Raw genomic sequence first — 24877 nt, forward strand, 5'->3', positions numbered from 1 at the left:
TTTGCCCTCTCTGCAAGGCACTCTTTATAGTTCCTCTTCTAGTGCCCAGCTTTCTCATAGTAGAAGCACTGACCTATGTTCTTTATTAGGTCCTTTTTAGCTACCTTTGCTTCACCCGAACTATCCTTGCCCTTGCCGTTGCCCTTCTTAAGGGACTTTTCTATTTTCTTTTTCTTTTTGGTCTTACTAGTATAAAGAACTGACTTCTCTTTCTTAATAGTACTCTCTACCTCCCTCAATATATTGAAGAGCTAAGGGAGAGTCACCTTAAGCTTTTTCATATTAAAATTTATTACGAATTGTGAAAAAGAATTTGGTAGGGACAGTAGCAAAAGATCCACACAAAGGTTATCCTCTAGGACCATTCCTAGACCTGTGAGTTTTCTATCCACTCAATCGTTTTTAGGACATGGTTCTGCTAGTCATATGTGCCCTACAAGCCAATCACGTGAGTGATGGCACGTGTGACTTGACACACAATTTTTTTGCTTATTATATTTTGGCATTTATCACTTTATATTGCTTGTTGAATATTTATCATGATCTCATCACAATCCGATTCCCATTGCACAGATCCAAGGACATCACAATATATATATATATATATATATATATATATATATATATATATATATATATATATATATATATATATATATATATATTGTGATGTCCTTGGATCTGTGCAATGGGAATCGGATCATGATGAGATCAAGATAATGAGATCGATTCGCTTTTAAACACAAATCCTAAATAATCCTAGTCATAAGTTACTCGAGAGAGACATCAAGATAACTGGATAGACTGGTGTATTGTATACCCTTCCATATGATGGATGTAGCTAGTCTCATAACTGCTCGTGTGGGGACACTAGGGATACAATACAAGTGCTCATTGGGGAATGAGTTCACTAATTGATCCGCTTACGAAATGGTGAATGGTTGATGATGCCTTATTGTCAGATAGTGATTTCGTAGTCCTAGTGGTGTATCTAGCCTTTAGACTTGAGACACCAAGGTAATCCTGTATGAGTGCTCCACTCTTTGATACCGGACTTATAGGTTTGGATGTCCCAGATATAGCACAACTGGTCATCAAGAGTGATAGTCAACCTTACAAGGGCTATTGAGTATCAATAGAGGATTATTCACTCTCGGTGTCATGAGAGGAATGTCCCATGTATTCTTGCTCAGATAAATCCCTAGCTAGGGTCTTTTAGATTGAGAGAGAAAGAGTTCTCCGGGAGAATCCGATTAAAGCGAGACTCGAGTAGAAACCGTAGGGGTCTGATAGCACCATGCCCGGTATACGATCTCTGGGATATTTGATGGAAGAGGGACTATAGGTACACGGTAACTAAGGACAGACATGTCCAATGGATTGGATTCCCCTATATCGTTTGGGGATTGCGATGTAGTGGCCTAGTACATCCGCAATTGATGAGTCGAGTGAATTATTATGGAGATAATAATTCACTGAGCCTGAAGGAGTTATGATAGGTATGACTCACGGCCAGCTCAATATTGGGCCTAGAGGGTCACACATATATGGTAGGCATTGCGATGAGTAGAGGTTCGGATATACGATATCCGCCGAAGCCCCTGTCTTATTGGACATCCAATAAGACCTTCAATTATTGGATCTTATGGATGAGATCCAATAAGAGCCCATGAGAGATTATTGGATAGAGATCCACTAATCTAAGAGGCTTGGGTAGTTAGATGGAGATCCAATACCTAATAGAGGAGGATCCATTAGGGTTAAGTTGACAAGGGACTTCTATAAGTAGGAGGGCTTCAATAGTTTACAAGCTCGAGCTTTTGCTTCATCTCATATTCTCCTCCCCCTCTCCACCTCAGAGCATGCCTAGAGTTTTAAGGAGCGTCATTATAGCTCTACTATGTGGATCACCGCTAGAGAGGAGGATGCTTGACCTCCTTCACCCTCTCCTAGAGATCTGTAGGGATTCAAGGATATTCGATCTTCCTAGGTAACACAATCTATCTCACACGTGGTTTTCTATTCTGTGGATTTTTGTGCACCAATCTTCATACGTCGATGAACATATCTTTGAGAATTGAGGATTTTGTTTTCTGTTATTCTATTGCTTATATGATGTCGCCCCCAAGATTTCCTAATAGGGTCTAAACCATTGTCCCCTCAGTCATCCTAGCATGGAAGAAACACTTGTATATCTCATATCGCTAAGAAACCATTGTTCCTCAAACAGTTTGTAGATATGTAGGAGAATGGATCTGGCATTCTTTTTTTCATGTTGTCTTTGCAACTCAGGAGTCATGGAGCCCAACATGTAATATTGAGTAAGAGTGGAGTCATCTATGTACTTCACGTAGCGAGCGGTCTCATCCTCGCTTGCCCCTTCCTCGGGTGTAGGCATCACTATATCAAGGACATATGAGATTTTCTTTGTCGTAAGAATAATTCTCACGTTGCGGAACCAATCCGTATAATTTGGACCAGTAAGGCAGTTGATATCAAGTATACCACATAAGGGATTTGAAAGCGATATTTTCTGAAAATAAAGATGCAGAAGAATTAAATAACATACAGATTTTATAGAAAAATAAACAAATAAGATATGAACTTCTATCTTAATCTACTCCCACTATTTTTCTTGCGAGTGACACCCTCAGCACGTGAAAAAAAAGTCTCCAGCAGACTTCTAGTGGGGATAGGATCCAATCAGTGTCTTAGTATAACTTTGAGAGACTCGACTAACCACACTAAGCCTAAAAGGTTGGCAACTCTTGCCGATCACAACTTCTTGTGATTCCCGTCCTATTCGGCCTCTGAACCACCATGGTCTCAAGGGACTCGACAAATCATAATGTGCGATTAAGTCAACACCATCGTTATAAGATGAGTCTGATTTGATGATGTACCCTTGCGGGACTCGACCAAGTATATAATATCCTTAGGTCATTGGTGACGTCTCTATGTCGTAGGTAAGATAGTGAATTACAATATAGGTGAGCCTCGAGGGACTCGACTAACTCAACCTACATTAAAAATCGGTCCCTGTGTATAACGCTGGAAGGCCACGTGGGTCAATCTAATTACCTCATGTTTACCGACTTAATATTATCGAGAGAGGAGATTTTGATTTGGTCTCCGAATTTGACATGTCATACACATACATATTTAATATATATCTATATCGCATACAAATATATATATATATATGTATAGATATATATATACTTTTTTTTTTTGGTAAGTAAAAGTAAATTGATTATGTGTAAAGTTTCTAAAAATAGCTTTATCTATACAAGTCATAGACAAAGCCAAGTAAGTACTCATAGTTATGACTACACATGCTGTAGACTATAACTCCTAATTACAATCATCAAAGAAAATGTTTATCCAGATATATCAAAACTACCTGTGGGTACATAATTTGGCATCATTCCCAAGATCTTTAGCTAATAGAAAAATTGAATTTGATAAAAATATCTTTTTCTCTTTGGGTAAAGTGCACCGTTTTGAGATCTTGCTCCATACAGGATCTTAAGTATTTAATAATCTCTTTCAATAGCTGAGCATTGTTTGTGAGTTGGCATTCAAATATTCTGTTACATCTCTCCTTCTACATCCACCAAATAGCGCATCTGAAAGTAACCTTTGCCAATTGTGTGAGAGGCCCCTTTCTTGAGAAACATTGCATGAGGTCGCATAGTTCTTGGTGCAAGTTTGGTTGCGGTAGTCTATTGAGTTCAAATCGCTGGAGAATCTCCTTCCATATGTATATATATACATATATATATACATATATATGTATATATGTATGTATATATATATATATATTATATATATATATGTATATATACATATATATACATATACATACATATATATATATATATATATATATATATATATATATATATATGTATATATGTATATATACATATGTATATGTATATATGTATATATACATATATATATGCATATATATATATATATATGTATGTATATGTATATATATGTATATATACATATACATATATATACATATACATACATATATATATATATATGTGTATATATATATATATATATATCTAGTAGTTGTACAAGTAATCACACATCACATGAGCAATCACACCAGATGATCATGGACCATAGCCTAGTGTGGTCAAGCCCGAGCTAGTGGGCCTAATCATTTACATTAAGATCTATGTATGCAATGGTACATCTCCATGCCCTATGATTATCTATCTCATCCTCATTGGTTTCGTCAGCATCTCGATGCATCTCCATGCATCGCAATCATCTGTCTTGGCCTCGTGGGTCCTGTTATCGCTTCCATGCTCCCGTTGTGCTTGATTACAATTTAATCTTAGGCATGCAGGCCCGACAATAAATGAGAAATAAAATGGAAGCTCACAAGCCCCAATAGTAATAATCACAAGTACATACACATCACACGGTCCATGATTATCCGTCTACATCATACATCACATGTAAACATTTTAATTAATAATTGACTATTAGACAATAATAATAATTAATTACTCCTTTTAATTAATTATTTTTTTTTGAAATTAGGGACATACGAGGAATTTTTGAATTATGAGGGGTATTTTTATAATTTGAATAAAAAGGATAGAACTTGAAAATTTTAAAATTCTAAGGGGCAAATCTATCATTTTTCCAAAAATCCTAATTCCCTTTTCTCCTTCTCCTTTGCAGCCTTGATACTACCACCACCCCGTCGACGACGGCCATTGTAGGGGGGTGGGGCGCCGCCTCTGCTCGCAGGTGCTATGCTTGCAAGCGATGCTGCCCCTATGGTCGAGCACCCCCACGAGCAGGTGCCCCTGCGGGCATCGCTACTCCTGTAGGCGGTTTTGCCTGTAGGCACCTCTACCTACGGGCACAGCTCCCGCTACCGCCACCCGTGTGGGCGATTGCCCTTGTAGGCACCACTGCAAGTGGCGGTTGCCCTTGTGAGCCGCTAGCCCACGAGCGAGTGTAGTTGTGGGAGCTGTATCTGTTCGAAATGCCCACGGGTGCCGCAGCTTGCACTGTAGGTGTAAGCGACCTTGTCTATGGGCGGCCGGCCGCTTGCATCCACAATTGTGTATAGAAACAATTGCTGCGTGCACGTGGCTTGCTTGCCAGTGTCACCCTTGCGGCTACCACTACAAGAGGCTTGCTTACACGTAGATGGTAGAAAGGCTGCCGTTTTGAGTGCAGTAATAGTTGCTGCCCTTTCTCACTTTTGTGCCAACAATTTTGACATAAAAAACTTTTCTAAAATACAACACACATAGTTCAAAACCAATCTTTCAAAGATTGGTGTGCAAAATCCATAAAACTGAAAACCACGTGTGAGATAGTTGTGTTACCTAGGGAGATCATATATCCTTGAATCCCTACAGATCTATTGGAGAGGATGAAGGAGGTCAAGCATCCTCCTCTCTTGCTGTGATCCATAAATTAAGGTTGCGATAATGCTCCTCAAATCTCCAGGCCTGCTATCTGAGGAGGAGAAGGGGAGAGGAGAATAGGAGGTAGCAATCAAAAAAACCTCTGGCCTATGGGTGTTTGGTTCTTTCATATTTATAGAGGCCCCATGTCAACTTAACCATAATGGATCCTACCCTATTGGGTATTGGATCTCTATCCAACTACCCAAGCCTCTTAGATTAGTGGATCTCTATCCAATAATCTCTCTTTGGTTCTTATTGGATCTCATCCATAGGATCCAATAATTTAGGGGCTTATTGGATATCCAATAAGATAGGGGTTCCGGTGAATATCTCATATCCGAACCTCTACTCGTCGCAATGCCTACCATACGTGTGTGACCCTATAGGCCCAATTACGAGTTGGCCATGAGTCATACCTATCAGAACTCCTTCTAGCTTAGTGAATTATTATCTCTATAATAATTCACTCGAATCATCGATTGCGGACGTACTAGGCCACTATGCCGTAGTCCCCCAATGATACATGGGAATCCAATCCTTTAGACCTATCTATCCTCAATTACTATGTATCGAGCATGGTACTATCAGGCCCGTACAGTTTCTATTTGGGTCTCCCTCTAATCAGATTCTTCTAGCGAATTCTTTCTCTCTCAATCCGAATGTAATTAGCTAGGGATTTGTTTGAGCAAAAATATATGAGATATTTCTCTCATGATGTCACGCCCCTCAAAATATCCATGATTTTTAAAATTTTCATCACAAACCAATCCAGGATCCAAACTAACATTTGAGGACACTGAAAAACATTCTATCAAATTCACATATATAAAACCTGTGCAGTTTAAAATCATATATCACATCACTTGATAATTCACATTTATGGCAACCCAAGCCAACTTGACAAACATGAACAACACTTATAAATCCACAAGCTAAATAAATTATACAATTAGAACTCCAACTATTCACCATAAGTTCATATCATCATAAATTAGGCTTAACATTTCGAAATTCCAAATAAGAGAGATCTTCTAACACTTTTACACAGTATATCCATTTCGATTCATCAACAACATTTCATTACATACAAAATATGCTTATACAACAATAACATAACAACCAACAATACTTGCCCATAATTATGAATAGCTATCCACTGCCTCAACCCAAATCAAACATCTCGAAGAGTGACACGCTGACCTGAAAGATTTATATAACAACGGAGTGAGCCAAAAACGGCTCAGCAAGTGACAAAACATATTCAGAACAAAAGGAACGGTTTCAAACGAGTAAGGTATCATAATGTAAGGCAGAATACAAGAATTCTCAAGGATACCATCTCATTAGATACAAAATCATATGTATCATGTCATTCAAAACATATTTGATTCATAACAAATGGAGCATAGAGTAATTGGAGCATATCAATGGCAGATAGGACATTTCAGAACATATCAGTTCATAGCAAATGGAGCACAGAGTAATTGGAGCATATCAATGGCAGATAGGACATTTCAGAACATATCAGTTCATAGCAAATGGAGCATAGAGTAATTGGAGCATATCAATGGCGTATAAAGTGTTCCGGAGCATATCAACGACATATGGAACATTTCGAAACATATCAACAGTGGACGAAACATTTCAGAGCATATCAATAACAAATACCGTACAGAAGCTCAAACGTCGTCTTTGACGTTGCAAACATATCAATCTTATCCATAGCATGTACAGAAACACATAACCAAAGCTCTTGATATCATATCAAACATACATAAGGTGTAGTGGGATCTCAGTCAGAATGTGATTCATCCATTTCTGAATGACCACCTGACAAAAGTCTCCCACGTCTGGGAGCTCCATCCACCCACGTCTAGGTGAAGTCAGAGGGGGCCGGCAGAGCATCGCAGGCTCTAAGCACATACCCTTTACCATTTCTGGCAAAGGTCCAGAATATCCCACAGAGCGGGACCCCATAGAGCAGGTAATAAGCGCATACCCTTTACCATTTCTGGCAAAGGTCCAGACAATCCCACACACCAAAGTACAAGAGGGCAGTTTTAACAATAAGTAGCATATATCGGAAGCACAAGCGGAACAACAAAACGTACATGTGCCATTTCAAGACAATATGATGCAAGGAACAAATCTCTCACAAATGTATTCAGATTTGGAATGAAATAAAAGCAAGAGTATACACGGATTCCAAACAATCATATATAACTCAATTCAAATAAGAAGGTTAGATGAATTCGATATCCAAAGGAATGAAACTAGAATAGGCACACATCGAAAGCAAATGCGGAACAATGAGTTATACATGTGCCTATAGGAGTCAATACGATATAGCTTAAATGTTACACAATAGTTTTCAAGAATGCAAATAATTTTAAGGACAAGAGCATACAAGAATTCAAAGCAGTATTATAAAGCTCAATTGAATAAGAAAGCTAAAGGATATCAATTTCCAAAGGAATGAAACAAGAATATTAGAAATCGACCAAAGCTCGATTTCTAGCAAAATACAAGAGGCACATTGAACAAATGATTCAAACTATCAATCGTGCTCCAATTTACTCAGAAATATATCATTGGATTATACTTTCAGATAAGACAGGCTTCATATGAATTGAACTGTCCAATAGAGAGAGTTACAAATAATTTGGTAAACAAGGGTCGTAGAACAAAATCTCTGTTTGGTAGAATTCATAATGTCAGATTCAACAGATAATTGGGCAGGTGTTTGGATTCAAAATCTTTTAATCCATATATCAAAAGAAAGATCTATGAGTCTAGTTTCCAATAAAATAAGCCAATGTTTGCAACAGGGACTTATAAGCAGTTCAGTATCAAAAGGTCAGAAATTACGATCCCTGTTTTGCAGAATCTGTAGGCTCATTTGAAACAGAAGTTTGGGTAGACAAACTTACTACAAATTCTTAAAATAAGCTATCAAAACAAAGGTTTATGAGTCTATATTCTGATCAAATATGTTTTGTCCAAATCAGAGGTCAATACATGAAGTTATAGTCATAACAAAGTAGAAGGGTCAGAATATCAGAAGTTGCATAGATTCGAATCGTTACGTCTAAACAGGAGATATATCAAATGAAAGGCTAGAACAATTCAAAGTTCCTCATATTTAAAACAAATGTAACGGTAAAATTATGGTAAGGAAAGATCAGGACACTTGCAATAGGAAAGATTAGAAAGCTTGCAATAGAAAGGATCAGAACACTTGCCTTTCAAAGATTTTGATCCGAAGATCCAAAGAAGGTGTCAACCCAAATCCTTCTACTTTTCCTTCACAACTGTAGCTCATGCAGAACATAGAGGCATAGTCACCTACTCTCTCTTACTCTCATTCCTTCGTTTTCTTTCCCAAACGCAGCTGCCACAACCGCCATCGCTGTCGCTGCCACAATCGCTGCCCCTTCCACTGCACTACTTCCTTCCTCCTCTTCTTTCACAGACACAGCTGCTATATACGCAGTCGCTGCTGCTGTGACCGCAATCCCTTCCGTAGCCCCTTTTTCCCCCTTTCCTTTCTTTTCTTTCCCAACTGCACTGCTGCAGTCGCAACCTCAGCCACGGCTGCAGCCTATTATTCCTCCCCTGCTCATCTTCCTCTCCTTCTTCTCTTCCAACTGCAGCTGCCATCGCCACAGCCACAGCCCCTTCTCCTCTTCCTCTCTTCTTCCTCTCCTTCCCATTCTCTTCTTCTTCCTTTCCTTTTTCTCTTTCCCTGCCACAGCTGCAGCTGCCACTGCCGCAACCGCAGCTACTTCTTTCCCTTCTCCTCTTCCTTCTCCTTCCTTTCTTCTTCTTCTCTCCCCGTTGCAACTGCTACAGTCGCGGCCGCAGCCACGGCCGCAACCTCTTCTTCCTCCCCTGCTCATCTTCCTCTTCTTCTTCTCTTCCAGCTGCAGCTGCCATCGCCGCAGCTGCAGCCCCTTCTTCCCCGGCGTCACACACACCCTCTCCACTGTTTCCTCTGCAGGAAACAGAGGTTTCACAACCTCTTCTCCTGCTTCCTCTTCTTCTTCTCTTCCTCTTCTTCTTCTTCTTCTCCTCTTCGAACGCCCCACACCTCTCCTCTGTTTCCACCTGCAGGAAACAGAGGTGCTGCAGCCCTAGCTGCTGCCACCTCTCGCTCCTCTCCCTCGTCCCTCTCTTTTCCCTCTTCTTCTCCTTCTCTTCTTCTCCTCTTCCCTTTTCCTCCCCAACGCCACACACCTCCTCGCTGTAGCCTTGCCGCAGCTATCCTCCTCTCTTCTTCTTCTTCTTCTTCTTCTTCTCTCCCCGCTGCAACTGCTGCAGTCGCGGCCGTAGCCACGACCGCAACCTCTTCTTCCTCCCCTGCTCATCTTCCTCTTCTTCTTCTCTTCCAGCTGCAGCTGCCATCGCCGCAGCTGCAGCCCCTTCTTCCCCAGCGTCACACACACCCTCTCCTATGTTTCCTCTGCAGGAAATAGAGGTATCACAACCTCTTCTCCTGCTTCCTCTTCTTCTTCTCTTCCTCTTCTTCTTCTTCTCCTCTTCGAACGCCCCACATCTCTCCTATGTTTCCACCTGCGGGAAACAGAGGTGCAGCAGCCCTAGCTGCTGCTGCTGCCTCTCCCTCTCCTCTCCATCTTCCCTCTCTTCTTCTTCTTCTTCTTCTTCTTCTTCTTTTCTTCTCTTCTCCCTCTTCCTCCTCTCTTCTTTTCCCTCTTCTTCTTCTTTCTTCTCTCCTCACGCCCCACCGCTCCTCTCTGTTTCTCGAAGAAATAGAGAGTGCGTGGGAGGCGGTGGGATAAAACCGAAATTTTCGGTTTTCTTTATTTTCTTTTCATTTTGCAACTTAGCAGTTTAGTCCTTAAAATTTTTATATTTACATATAGGTCATCAAATTTTCATATAAATCCTTATTAATAATTTTTAAAAGTGAGGGATATTACACATGATGCCAAGAGCGGATGATCCTCCATCAACACTCAATAGCCCTCGTAAGTTTGGCTACCACTCATGATGACTAGCTGTACTAGATTTGGAACCTCCATACCTATAGGTCCAATATCAAAAAGTAGAGTACTCATACAGGATATCCTTGGTGTCTTAAGTCTAAGGATCAGATACACCATTGAGATGATGGAATCGCTGTGTGATAAGAAGGCATCATCAATCATCCAGCATTCCATGAGCGGATCAATTAGTGAACTCATTCTCTAATGAGCACTTGCAATGTATCCCTAGTGTCCCCATACAAGCAGTTATGAGACCAATTGCATCCATTATATAGATGGGTATACAACACACCAGTGATTAGGATTATTTAGGATATATGTTTAAAGACGAATTGGTCTCAATATCATGATCTCATCATGATCCGATTTCAATTGCATAAATCAATGGACATCACAATATATTCATGCAACGGGCGCTATAAAGTGATAAAATACCAAATAATAATAATAAGCAAAAAGACTGCATGTCAAGTCACACGTGTCATCACTCACGTGATTGGCTTGCAGGGCACCAATGGCTAGCAGGTGATACTGCCCAAACTAAGCAATGGTACCATCGGCCATTAATGCCTGCAGGCAGTGGTACCACCCAGGCAAGCGGTGGTACCACTAGAGTCGAATCTCCGAGACTCTATCAGGTGGTAGTACTGCCAGACTGGCCGGTGGTGCTAGTCATAGGTGTCATGCAAGCTAATAACGTGAGTGATGACACATATGACTTGGCAAATAATCATTTTACTTATTATTATTATTTGATATTTTATCACTTTATATTGCCTATTGCATGAATATATTGTGATGTCCATTGATTTATGCAATTGGAATCGGATCATGATAAGATCATGATAATGAGACCAATTCGCCTTTAAACATAAATTTTAAATAATCCTAATTATAGGTTACTCGAGAGAGATATCGAGATAATAGGACATACTAGTGTGATATATATCCATCCATATGATGGAGGTAGTTGGCCTCATACCTACTCGTGTGGGGACATTAAGGATACAGTGTAGGTGCTTATTGGAGAATGAGTTCACTAATTGATCCGCTCTTGGAATGCTGGATGGTTGATGATACCTTCTTATAACACATCGATTTCGTTGTCTCAATGGTGTATCTGGTTCGTAGACTTGAGACACCAAGGATATCGTATATGAGTACTCCACTTTTTGATACAAGACTTATAGGTCTGGAGGTTTCAGATCTAGCACAACCAGTCATCGGAAATGGTAGCCAACCTTATGAGAGCTATTGAGTGTCGATAAAGGATCATCCACTCTCGGTATCATGAGAGAAATATCTCATATGTTCTTGCTCAAACAAATCCCTAACCAAGGTCATTCTGATTGAGAGAGAATGAGTTCTCCTAGAGAATCTGATTAGAGCAAGACTCGAGTAGAAACCATTTGGGTCTGATTGCACCATACCCAATATACGAACTTTGAGATATTAGATGGATGACGGACTGTAGATACATGGTAACTGAGGACAGATATATCTAATGGATTGGATTCCCTTGTCTCATCTGGGGACTATGGTGTAGTGGCCTAGTACGTCCGCAATCGATGGAGATAATAATTCACTAAGCTAGAAGGAGTTCTGATTGGTATGACTCATTGCCAACTCGATATTGAGCCTAGAGGGTTACACACATATGTTAGGCATTGCGACAAGTAGAGGTTCGGATATGAGTTATCTATTGGAGCCCCTATCTTATTGGATATCCAATAAGCCCATAAATTATTGGATTCAATGGATGAGATCCAATAAGAGCCAATGAGAGATTATTGGATGGAGATCCACTAATCTAAGAGGCTTGGGTAGTTGGATGGTGATCTAGTATACAATAGGGCGGGATCCATTAGGGTTAAGTTAACAAGGGGCCTCTATATATAGGAGAGAACTATAGGCTTCTCTTGGTTGCCATCTCCTATTCTCCTCTCCCCTTCTCCTCCTCAGTTAGCAGGCCTAGATATTTGATGAGCGTCATCGCAGACCTGCTATGTGGATCACTACTAAAGAGGAGGACGCTTGACCTCCTTCATCATCTTCTATAAATCTGTAGGGATTTAGAGATATACGATCTCCCGAGGTAAAATACAATCTTTCATATATGCAGTTTTCGGTTTCGCAGATTTTGCGCACTAGTCTTCATATGACGACGAACACAATTTATGAAAAATTTAGGGATTTTTGTTTTTTGTTCTTTTGCAGCGCATGTGATGTTGCCCCTAGATTTCGCTATAGCGGTATTAGAGCTAGGTTGTTCATGTGAAAGATTGATTGTGAACAACATATATTATGTTTTAGGAAGACTTTTATCATCAAAATCATTGAGGCAAAAGGTGAGAAGGGCAGCAACTATTGGTGCCCTTATAGGTTGGTCAATGGCTGCTTGCAGCCTTCCCCGAGGCCTGGCCACTTGCAGCCAGCAACATGTGGGTCATAGGCAGGCAGCCACAGGGGAGCTACACTTGTGGGCAAAGGCACCCGTGGGGGCAGTGACACCTATAGGCGCTGTGCCCGTGAGTAGGAGGGGCACCCACCCTCAGGGTTGCCCATTTGTAGGGGTGGCACCCCCTCCCCCAAGCCATCGTCGGCATGGTGGCAACAACCATAATGCAACAATAGGGAAAGAGGGTTATTTTCTGGGCAAAAGACTATTTTACCCCTTAAATTTTTAGAAATTTTGAATTATATCCTTTTGTCCAAATTATGTAAATACCCCTTACAATTTAGAAAATTCTTTGCATCTCCCTAATTTAAAAAAAAATATTTAATTAAAATATTTAATTAACTATTATTATTATTATTATCTAGTAGTCCTACATAATGATATTTATATGTGATGTATAATGTGGACGGATGATCATGGACCATGTGATGTGTCAGTTAGAATCAAGAATAACACTAAAAGGGGGGGGGGGGGTTGGGGGTGAATTAGTGCAGCAGATAAAAATGATAAATTTAATCATTTTTAGAAAACATCGTACGATGAAACTCTTAGTTCGACGAAAATCGTTTTGAAAAGACATTTGACTCGAATAAGTTTGTAAGTGAGTAGAGAGGAGGGGATTAGATAGTTTGCAATGAAGTAAAGTATGCACCAAGAAGAGAACACGACAATTTTATAGTGGTTCGGTCATTCGACCTACATCCACTCCCAATACCTCCTCAAATGAGGCCACCGATTTTCACTATTGATATTTCTTGAGGGGCAAAGATCAATCACCCCTTACCAAACTTTCACAAGTGACTCACTCTCCTTTTATAAACTTTCAATACTTAGAAACAATGGAGGTGAACTCTTAATTTTTTCAAGCTATTTCACTATAGTTTCAATTAAGTTCTTATCACTTCTCTATGTTTTTCTAGCTAAGAAGTAAGGGGTATTTATAGCCCTCAATTGGCTTTAGAATTAGAGCAAAAAAGTATCACATCCCTGATTTTCACGGTATTGACGGTATCACTGCCATTATTGTGCGATACCACCGCATGCAAAGTGACATTGGGTAGTACCACCGCCCAGTCTAGCAATACTACTGCCTAATAGAGTCTCGAGCTCTGGCGATACCATCGCTTGACAAGACGGGACAACCGCTTGATAGGGCGATACCATCGCCTAACAGCATTAACTATCGACGGTACCATCGCTCAGGATTCTTGGAGATTGAGCCTTGGGCGGTTCCACCGCCCCAGTTTGTTGGTACCATTGCAACTTGTTTGGGCCTTGAATCCGGCCCAAACCAATCCAATTATGAGCCTAATTGGCCCTTAACAAGTTTAGTGGGATTACCTCCCAAACCTAACCCTAATTATGTGCTGACTTCAATTTTTAAGTCATACGCTAAACAAAAAAAAGTCCAACAAGTCTAGTTTTCTTCCGGTGAGCTTCTTACAATCTTCTAGTGGACTTCTAATAATCTCTCGACAATCTTCCAACAGACTCCCTGCAAGCTCTTGGACTTCATAATGATCTTCTTGGCGAGTTCCGACGAGCTTCTTTGGAAAGCTCCTAGACTTCTCGGCCAATTTCGGTGGCACTTTCGATGAACCTCTGGACTCCCGATGAACTCTCCAACTCCCAACGAATTCTCAATCTTGACTTTGACACTTCATTTTGCTTTATACCTTGATCACTATCATAGTTAATCTCGCACACATTTCTCAATATATAGATTGGATCAGATAATTTACCAATTAATTTCATCATCAAAATCTAAGATTCAATAATCTCTCTCTCTTTGATGATGACAATCAATTGATGACGAAGTTAACCTTAACTCCCCCTATCTATATGCCATACTTGATAAAAAGACACTATTGAATTCAAGTATCAAACCGATAAGTTATATGCATTTAAACTTATTGACATATACATCATAATACTAATCATGATTTATCATCTCAAAATACGATACCATGTATTTATTATAATACAAATGATGTCAAGGCATGACATCCATTTTTAAGTTCAATATAGAATGATGATAGACAATCATCATTTTCAAGTATGATACAAATTTCTAATAGGAAATTTAGCAAGATGACAATTATCAATCCGAGGCATGATATCAATTGTAACTAGGAAGTAAAGCTCATGATACCTTATCATAGTGATAGACATTTATCAAGCATTCATGAAACATTTCAAGTATATACGATACATATAATGCATATGAAATACATTTTGATATGATTCAAGTATTTACGAAGTGTTACAATATATTTGACGATTCCAATCATATTCCAAGCATTCGCAATACATTCAAGTATTTACGATATGATACTTTTTTCACATTGTCATCAATTTGCCACATTTTTCCCCCTTTGTCATCAACAAAAAGGAAATCATTCAACAAGTCAAGTGTTTAAAAAGCTATTCAAGTAAGTTCAACACCAATTTATCCAAGTTAGCAAAAATGAGAAGTTAAGCAAAATCTTTGCATGATAACTACTTTTGGATAAGCTAACATTTTTACATTAGATGCGCAAAAGCGTTTTGGTTCTTCTTGAGATGTGGAAGTTTCTTTCTTCCTTCGCTACAAGGATAAGAAGAAGAGGAAGAAGGGTAAGAAAGGAATTCATCAAGAACCAAATTCATGAAAGGATTTGAACCAAGTCAAATAAAAATAAATGATTTTCATTGAATCAAGCTTCTAGTTCAACAAGGAGAAATGATTCATGAAAATGATCAAGATATCCATACGAAATCAAATCCCCATTCTTGCAAGTGATCATCACATACTAAAAATTCATAAAATTCTTCTTTCATGAGAAGAGTAAGGAAGAATTTATGGGAAAGGAGCATCATATGGGAAAGGAGAATCCATGAATAAAACTTCATAAATCAAATCCATTTCTCATTAAAAATTTACAAGAGTGAAATCTGTGAGAGATGTATTTGTCAATGAATTCCATGAGTGAAGGGACTAATGTATCAAAAATCATTAAGTGATGGAGCAATGGTATGAAATAAATTTGATACCAAGTAAATTGATATTCCGGATTTCATGAAAGCTTTAAAAAATCGAGAAAGTCCGGAAAAGATATACAACAAACTCATGCATTCAGATAATTTAACATCCCTAACTCTCTTCTAATAAAATCAAATTATTCTTTATTTAAAGGTTTTATAAAGATATCAGCTAATTGATGTTTCATATCAATAAACTCTAAAGATATGTCATGGTTATTAATATGATCTCTTATGAAATGATACCTAATGTCAGTATGTTTAGTTCTAGAATGTTGAATAAGATTTTTTGTTTAACATATTGCACTTGTATTATCACATTTTATGGGAATATTCTTAAGGTGAATCTTCTAATCTTCTAATGTATTTTTCATCCATACAACTTGTGCACAACATGCACCAGCTACTATATACTCCACTTCGAATGTAGATAATACAATCGAGTTTTGTTTCTTAGAAGACAAAGAAACAACTGTATGACCTAAGAATTGATATGTTCTGGATGTGCTTTTTCTATCTTCTCTACATCCAGCAAAATCCACATCAGCATAAGCAATTAATTCAAAATTTTAGGATTTTGAATACCATAATCCTAGATTAGGGGTTCCTTTAAGATATCTAAGAATTTTTTAACTGCTTTAAGATGAGATAGCTTAGGATTAGATTGAAATCTAGTATAAAGTCCTATGCTAAACATGATGTATGGTCTAGTTGTAGTGAGGTATAGTAAACTACCTATTATACCCCTATACGTTTTTTGATCAAACCTTTCTCTACTTTCATCCAAGTCTAACTTAGTAGAGGTACTCATAGGAGTATTGATAGCTTTTGAACCATCCATATTAAATTGTTTTAGCAATTCTAATGCATATTTGGTTTGGCTAAGAAAAATATCATCACTATGTTGTTTCATTTGTAAGCCTAAAAAGAAAGTTAGTTCACCCAGTAAACTTATTTCAAACTCTTGGCTCATACTCTTGGCAAATGATTTGCATAAGGATTCATTTGTAGTACCAAAAATAATATTATCAATATAAATTTGAACAACAAGAAAGTCATTTTCAAAATTTTTAATAAACAATATAGTATCGACCTTGCCTTTAGAGAAATTATTTTGGATAAAAAAGGAGCTAAGTCTCTCATACTAAACCCTCGGGGCTTGTTTTAATCTATATAGAGCTTTAGTTAACTTAAACACATTATTAGAAAAAAGAGAGTTCTCAAATCTGGGTGGTTGTTTAACATACACTTCTTCGGAAATAAAGTTATTTAAGAAAGCACTTTTAATATCCATATAAAATAACTTAAAATTATTATTACTAGCATAGGCAAGGAGCATCCTTATGACTTCTAATCTTACCACAAGAGCGAATGTTTCTTCATAATCTATTCCTTCTTCTTGGTTGAAATCTTTGGCCACTAATCTAGTCTTGTTTCAAACCATGATATCAAATTAATCTTGCTTGTTTCTAAATACCCATTCAGTACCAATAACTAAATGGTCATTAGGTCTTGGAACAAGCTTCCACACCTCATTTCTCTCAAATTGGTTCAACTATTCTTGCATTGCAATAACCCATGAATCATCTTTCAAGGCTTCATTAATGCATTTTGGTTCAATTTGAGAAAGAAAAGCGGTGTTGGCACAAAAATTTTTAAAGAAAGAACGAGTTTGAATACCCTTTGATGTGTCTCCTATGATTAACTCCTTAGGATGAGCATCTACATACTTTCATTCCTTAGGTAAAGATATTTTGGAAGAAGATGTATCCAAGTTGCTAGTTGGAGGAGAGGATTCATTTAAATTCAAAGCATCAAAGTTAAGATCATCATCAAAATCAATTTTTTTAGTTAGGAGACTTTATTAAAGATAATGTGAATAGACTCTTCTATAACCAAAGTTCTTTTATTAAAGATATGAAAGACTTTTGAAATAGAAGAATAACTAAGAAAAATGCCTTCATCAGATTTTGCATCAAATTTTTCTAAAGCATCTTTTTCATTTAAGATAAAATATTTATAACCAAAAACTTTAAAATACAAAACGTTGGGTTTTTTGTTATTCCATAATTCATAAGGAGTTTTAGAAAGTAATGGTCTTACTAGGACCCTATTCATGACATAGCATGTCGTGTTAATGGCTTTGGCCCAAAAATATTTGGGTACACTATGTTCGTTCAACATGGTTCTTGTTATTTCATGTAAGCTGCTATTTTTTCTTTCTACTACTCCATTTTGTTGAGGATTTCTCGGAATAGGGAAATTATGGTAATATCCCTTAGATTCACAAATATTTTAAAAATTATGATTTTGAAATTCACCACTGTGATCACTCTGAATTGATGAAATCATAAAGCCTTTTTCATTTTGAACAAGTTTACGAAACTTGAAAATTACCTAAAGCAATCACTTTTGTGTGCCAAGAAGTATGTCCAAGTGTATCTACTATAATTGTCTATAATTACAAAGGCACATTTGCTACCTCTTAGGCTTGTTGTATCAATTGGTCTAAACAAATCCATATGGATCAATTGCAATAGTTTAAAGATGCTTATTTGATTCTTTGACTTGAAATTATATATTTTTTGTTTTCCTAATTGATAAGCATCACACACATTATTTTTAACAAACTTAATGTTTGGAATACCTCTTACAAGTTCTTTAGATGAGATCTGAGAGATTAGTTTCATGCTAGCATGACCTAATCTCCTATGCCAAAGCCAAGCGTCATCATTCAAAACCGAAAAACATATTTCATTATTTTGTTTTAGGGCAATCATAGATGTATTTTTGTGTGATTTTTTAATAATGCAAGCATTGGATTCAAATTTAATGATGTATCCTTTATCACACAATTGACTAATACTCAAAAGATTATGCTTTAAGCCATCAACCAACAACACATTCAATCAAAAGGTTTAATTTGTTACCTATGATTCATTTTCTAATGATTTTACCCTTTTTGTTGTCTCCGAATGTGATATACTCTTCGTCTAGGCTAGTGAACTTAAAAAATTTAGATGGATCTCTGGTCATGTACCTTGAGCATCCACTATCAAGATACCACCTCTTGGTCCTAGCTTGTAATGTTAAACATTTCTACAAAAAAGGGTGATTTTTATGTAACCATTTGACCTTGGGTACCTCAAAAATCGATCAACTCAACTTATCTTTTTTGCATAGAGTTTTTTATAGTTCCTTTAGGAACCCATATCAATTTTGGTGGACTATATCTCTTAAGTGGACATTTATAAGCAACATGTCCGAGTTTGCAACAAAAGTTGTAATTGGTGTGGGGTGATATATGCAAGGTAGGGTCTTTAACAAAGGTGGTTAGATTTTGGTGAGATCTATTCATAAATCCGATTCCACCTCTTGTATGAACATGACCCTTATTGGCAATGATCATGTTCAAGGACTTGCTACCAATCTCAAATTTTTCTAAAGTTTCTTTGAATAGCAAGTTTTCCTTTTCAAGTGCCTCTAAGTGTTCACACTTAGTGCATGGAGGCAAAGAATGATTATCATACTTAAATTTTTTAAAATCAATATTTAAAAGGGCATGCTCCTTTTTCAACGATTTATACTTTTTACTCATTATTCTACATTCATCAAACAATTCATGAAAGAACTTAAAACCGCATTGAAAGATAAATTTACATATAATTAACTACTTACCTCATCTTCAATAGCCATTAGTGCATAGTTGGCGATCTCCTTATTGCTGTTAGGAAAAGAGTCAGCACTAAGAGGGGGGGTGAATTAGTGCAGTGGTAAAAATTACGTCGGTTCAAAACTTCGTTGCGATTAAATCCATTTCTGATGAAAACTGTTTCATAAATATCTTAACTTGAAACACGTTCGTAAATGTATCAAAAGTAGTAAGCTATTAAAGAGGTTTGCAGTAAAGATAAATTGCTCAAAGTAAAGGAAAAATAGATTTTTATAGTGGTTCGGTCATCGTAACCTATATTCACTCCACCGATTCCTCTTCCATCGAGGCCATCGGCATCCACTATTAGTCTTCCTTCAATAGGCGAAGACCAACCACCTTTTACAACTTGATTCTCCATTTACCGGGTTTAGGAGATAACCCTTATACCCCTACTTACTCCTCTCTCAAACTATTCTAACACTTAGACTTTTAAGAGGAGTTCACACAAGATTGCAGCAGCGTTTCTTTCTATTTTTACTCTCAAGTCTTATCTGGTTTAACTAGAGATGAGAGGGGTATTTATAGGCCTCAAGTTGATTCAAACTTGGAGCCTAAAAATATCTCATCCTGGGTTTCCTAGGTTCGAGCGGTACCACCGCTAGTGTTAGTCTAACACTAACACTGTGCTGGGCGGTACCATCACTTGACATTGGGCTACTACGTGGTACCACTGCCCGGACTAGCGATACTATCGCTTGGCACCCTGCCAGGAGTGGTACCACCGCCCAGATTAGCGATGACTAACATAGTCTCGAAGACAATGCCACGATGGTGCCACTTCTTGGGCCACTATTTGGGCCTTTCATTAGGCCCAACACAGTCTTTATATGGGCCCAATTGGCCCATAATTGGGTTGGCCCAAATCCAATCCCAATTACGTACTTATACGAATTCTAAGACATTTCCTAAGCTAAACAAGTTCGTTAGTCTAGTTTCTTCCGGTGAGCTTCTGGCGATCTTCTAGCGAACTTCCGACGATCTCTCGGCAATGTTCCAGCGGACTCCCGGCAAGCTCCTGGACTTCACGATGATCTTCTTAGCGAGTTCCGATGAGCTTCTTTGGCAAGCTCTAAGACTTCTCGTTGATTCTTGCAGAACTTTCGACGAACATCCGAACTTCCAATGAACGTTCGAACTTCCGACGAACTCTTGAACTCCCAACGAAATTGCATTCTTGACTCCGGGATTTCTTTTTGCTTTATGCCTTGCTAAGCTTGAATTATGTTGTCCGGTATGTCATTAGTCCATCGACGCTTCATCTGATTCTTCGGCGCATCGTCCTCTTTTGCGGCTTATTGCCCAATTAGCTAGTTGACTCCGTAACTTCGATATTCTTGGTGCAATATCTACTCTTCTTAGCCCGATGCCTGAATCCATGGCCCGAAGCCTTTTATCGATACGTCGACCGATCCTCCGGCTCGATGTCCAATCTTCTGACATGTTCCACCGGCCCAACATGATTCTTCCTGCTTTAATTATCTCATCTTGATTGAAGCATCCCGCGTCACTAAAAATACAGATCAAATCATAAACACTTATCAATTAGTTTCGTCATCAAAATACGAGATTCAATAATCTCTCCCTTTTTTATGATGATAACCAATTGATAACGGAGTTAACCTTAACTCCCCCTATCAATAAGCCATATTGATATAACCTTGAATTCAAGCTGAATTCAAGTCATTGCAAATTTCATCATGAATATTTGCAATATGTCATCATGCATAATATGATTACACTTCTCCCCCTTTGTCATCAACAAAGAGGAGAAGTGCCAGCTATCTAGTATTTGAGATATACAAGTTCAAATCGTTGCATAATAAATATCAAGTTTTATCATCATGCAAGCTAGCAAAAATTTTATAGTATTTTAAAACATGCAAGCTAGCAATTTTGAGATGTTCAAGAAAGCAACTCTTATTTCTTGAAATATGCAAGTTCATAAATTTTGCTAGATGTGCAAGTTAGAATGTTTTGCTTCTTGACATAGGCAAGATGACACTTTTGCTTCTTTTGAGTTAGCAACTCTTTGCTTCTATTTAGATCACAAGTTAGCAATTCTAGCAAATTTTACATCATGCAAGGGAGCAAATGTTTGGTGATGTTCAAGATATCAAGTTCTCCTTGCAATATGTAAGCTAGCAAATATTTGCTTCCTTTGCAATGTTTGAGCTAGCAGTATTTCTCCCCCTTTGTCTCTGTCAAAAAGAAGGGAAGAATACAATGTTGTAATTTTTTTCCCTTTACATCAATTTTGACAAAGTTGAAGTATCAATCTTTTTTTCAATATGTTTGTGCATCATAATAGTTTCAAATTAAAACGTGCATAATTTCAAAACCTTACATTTCATTTTTCATGCATGATATAAAAAAAAATAAATCAATCATTATTATGATCATATCATACATGATACTCATAAGCTAGCAAATTTTATATCATTTTAGAGCATCAAAACAATATCATGAGTATTTCATGCATAATTTTATTTCATCACATTCATTTTATCTCATCAAGAAGAATTAATTGGGTGATGAATACATAGGGTTATACAAAAATAAATCATATCATGAGAGATAAGATCATGTAAATATCAAAAGACATGATTCATATAGTAGATCTCCTCTTAAATAAAATACCAAGAAAAATTACAGGAGTAAAAAGAAGAGATCTTGATTAAGAAAATAATATCAAGTAATTCAAAGAATTCAAGATTATGATTTGAATAAAACTCATTCAAATTCAAACCATCAAATCAAAATCATTTTTAAGAGATTCACAAAATTGATACAAATAGATTCATTAATCTCCTTTTTGGAAAAATCAATAAAATTGAGAAATTTTTCAAGGAGTAAGGTTTCCTCTTTTTAGTTTGTTTCATACAAGCATGCCTTTGTCTTTTTTATGCCAAATCAAAAAATATATATCATTATTTAAAATGAAAGTACAAGATTTATCATCATAAAAATCATCAAGATCAATAAATCACAAAAGTAATCATGTATAACTTTAAAATCTCATGCATAAAATCGTAAATCATGGTATTAAAATATTTAATATTTTCATTACATCATTATGCATAATTAAATATACAATTGTCAACACTTACACTATTTCTTCAAATCATCATGCTTAATTAAATATAAAATCGTCAAGTATGATACTTACATTATTACATTAAATCAAACATGATTTCATAAGGCATTCAAAATCATTTTGTTATAAAACATGCAATTTTCATTATTATTTTTTAAATCACTAGAAAGGCAAGCATGATCCTATTTAACATTTTTATTCCATCGTTAAACATGCAATTAAAAAAAAAATATTTTTTCTAAACTAAATTAAGAATAATTCATGAAAAACATTAAGTAATTTAAAAATAAACTATAGGCATTTTGATTACCTCATCGTCGAAAGTCGTTAAGGCATAGTTTGCTACCTCGCCTTTGTTGATTTTCTCCTCATCTTCGGAGGAGCTTGATTTATCCAAAGTCACCTTCTTCTTCTTGCATTCATAGCAAGTAATTGCATTCTTTTTGTTCATTAATTTTTGTTTAATGAACTTTTTAAATTTCATAGTGAGAAGTTCAAGTTCACCATCACTTGAGCTTATGCTCGAGTGGTCTTCGATTGTTCTTAGTCTGAAATCCTTTCTGTTCTTTGGAAGGTGGTTCTCAAGTTCTTTACGTGCATTGAATGTCATTTCGTAGTTCATTAGAGACCCGATAAGTTCTTCGATAAAAAAAGTATTCAAATTTTTTTATTCTTGCATAGTCGTTATTTTCGAATCACAATTCTTAGAAAGCAATCATAAAATCTTGTTAATGAGGTTAAAATTAGAAAAGCATTTGCCAAGAGCTTTTAAACCATTGACGATATCCATAAAACGGGTGTACATGTCAACAACGATTTCGCTCGGCTTCATTCAAAAAAGTTTAAAATCGTGCATTAAAAGATCGACTTTAGAATCTTTAACTCTAGAAGTACCTTCGTGTGTAATTTCAAGAGTGTGCCAAATATCGAAAGTCATTTCGTATATAGAAACATGATTAAACTCGGTTTTATCCAAAGCGCAAAATAGAGCATTCATAGCTCTAGCATTTAAGGAAAAAATCTTCTTCTCCAAATCATTCCAATGGTTCATTGGAAGAGAAGATGTTTCAAATCCGTTTTCAATAATATTCCATAAATTTAAAGCCAAGGAAAGCAAGAAAACTCTCATTCAAGTTTTTCAATATGTGTAATCCGTCCTATTGAACAAGGGAGGACGAACGAGAGAGTGACCCTCTTGAAAGCCGAAAAGAGTCATTTCTATTTGGGTGTTAAACCAAATATAAAAAATGAGGCTCTAATACCAACTATTAGGAAAAGAGTCGACACTAAGAGGGGGGGGGGGGGGGGGTGAATTAGTGCAGCGATAAAAATTACGTCGGTTCAAAACTTTGTTGTGATTAAATCCGTTTTTGATTAAACCATTTCATAAATATCTTAACTTGAAACACATTCGTAAATATATTGAAAGCAGTAAGCTATTAAAGAGGTTTGCAGTAAAGATAAATTGCTTAAAGTAAAGGCAAACCAGATTTTTATAGTGGTTCAGTCGTCATGACCTACATCCACTCCACTGATTCCTCTTCCGTCGAAGCCACCAGCATCCACTATCGGTCTTCCTTTAATAGGCAAAGACCAACCACCTTTTATAACTCGATTCTCCTTTCATCGGGTTTAGGAGATAACTCTTACACCCCCACTTACTCCTCTTTCAAACTATTCTAACACTTAGAACTTTTGAGAAGAGTTCATATAAGATTGTAGCTGCGTTTCTTTCTATTTTTACTCTCAAGTCTTGTGTGGTTCAACTAGGGATGAAAGAGGTATTTATAGGCTGCAAGTTGATTCAAACTTAGAGCCTAAAAATATCTCATCCTGGGTTTCCTAGGTTCGGGTGGTACCACCGCTTGTGCTGGGCAATACCACCGCCAGTGTTAGTTTGACACTAACACTGCGCTGGGTGGTACCATCGCCTAGCACTGGGCCATTGGGCGGTACTACTGCCCAGACTGGCAATACCACCGCCTAGCACCCTGCTAGTGGCGGTACCACGACCCAGACTAGCGGTACCACCGCCTGACATAATCTCGAAGATTGTGCATGATGGTGCCACTTCTTGGGTCACTATTTAGGCCTTTCATTGGGCCCAACACAGTCCTTACATGAGCC

Source organism: Musa acuminata, chromosome BXJ3-4 (assembly GCF_036884655.1).
Source record: "Musa acuminata AAA Group cultivar baxijiao chromosome BXJ3-4, Cavendish_Baxijiao_AAA, whole genome shotgun sequence".
Lineage (NCBI taxonomy): Eukaryota > Viridiplantae > Streptophyta > Magnoliopsida > Zingiberales > Musaceae > Musa > Musa acuminata.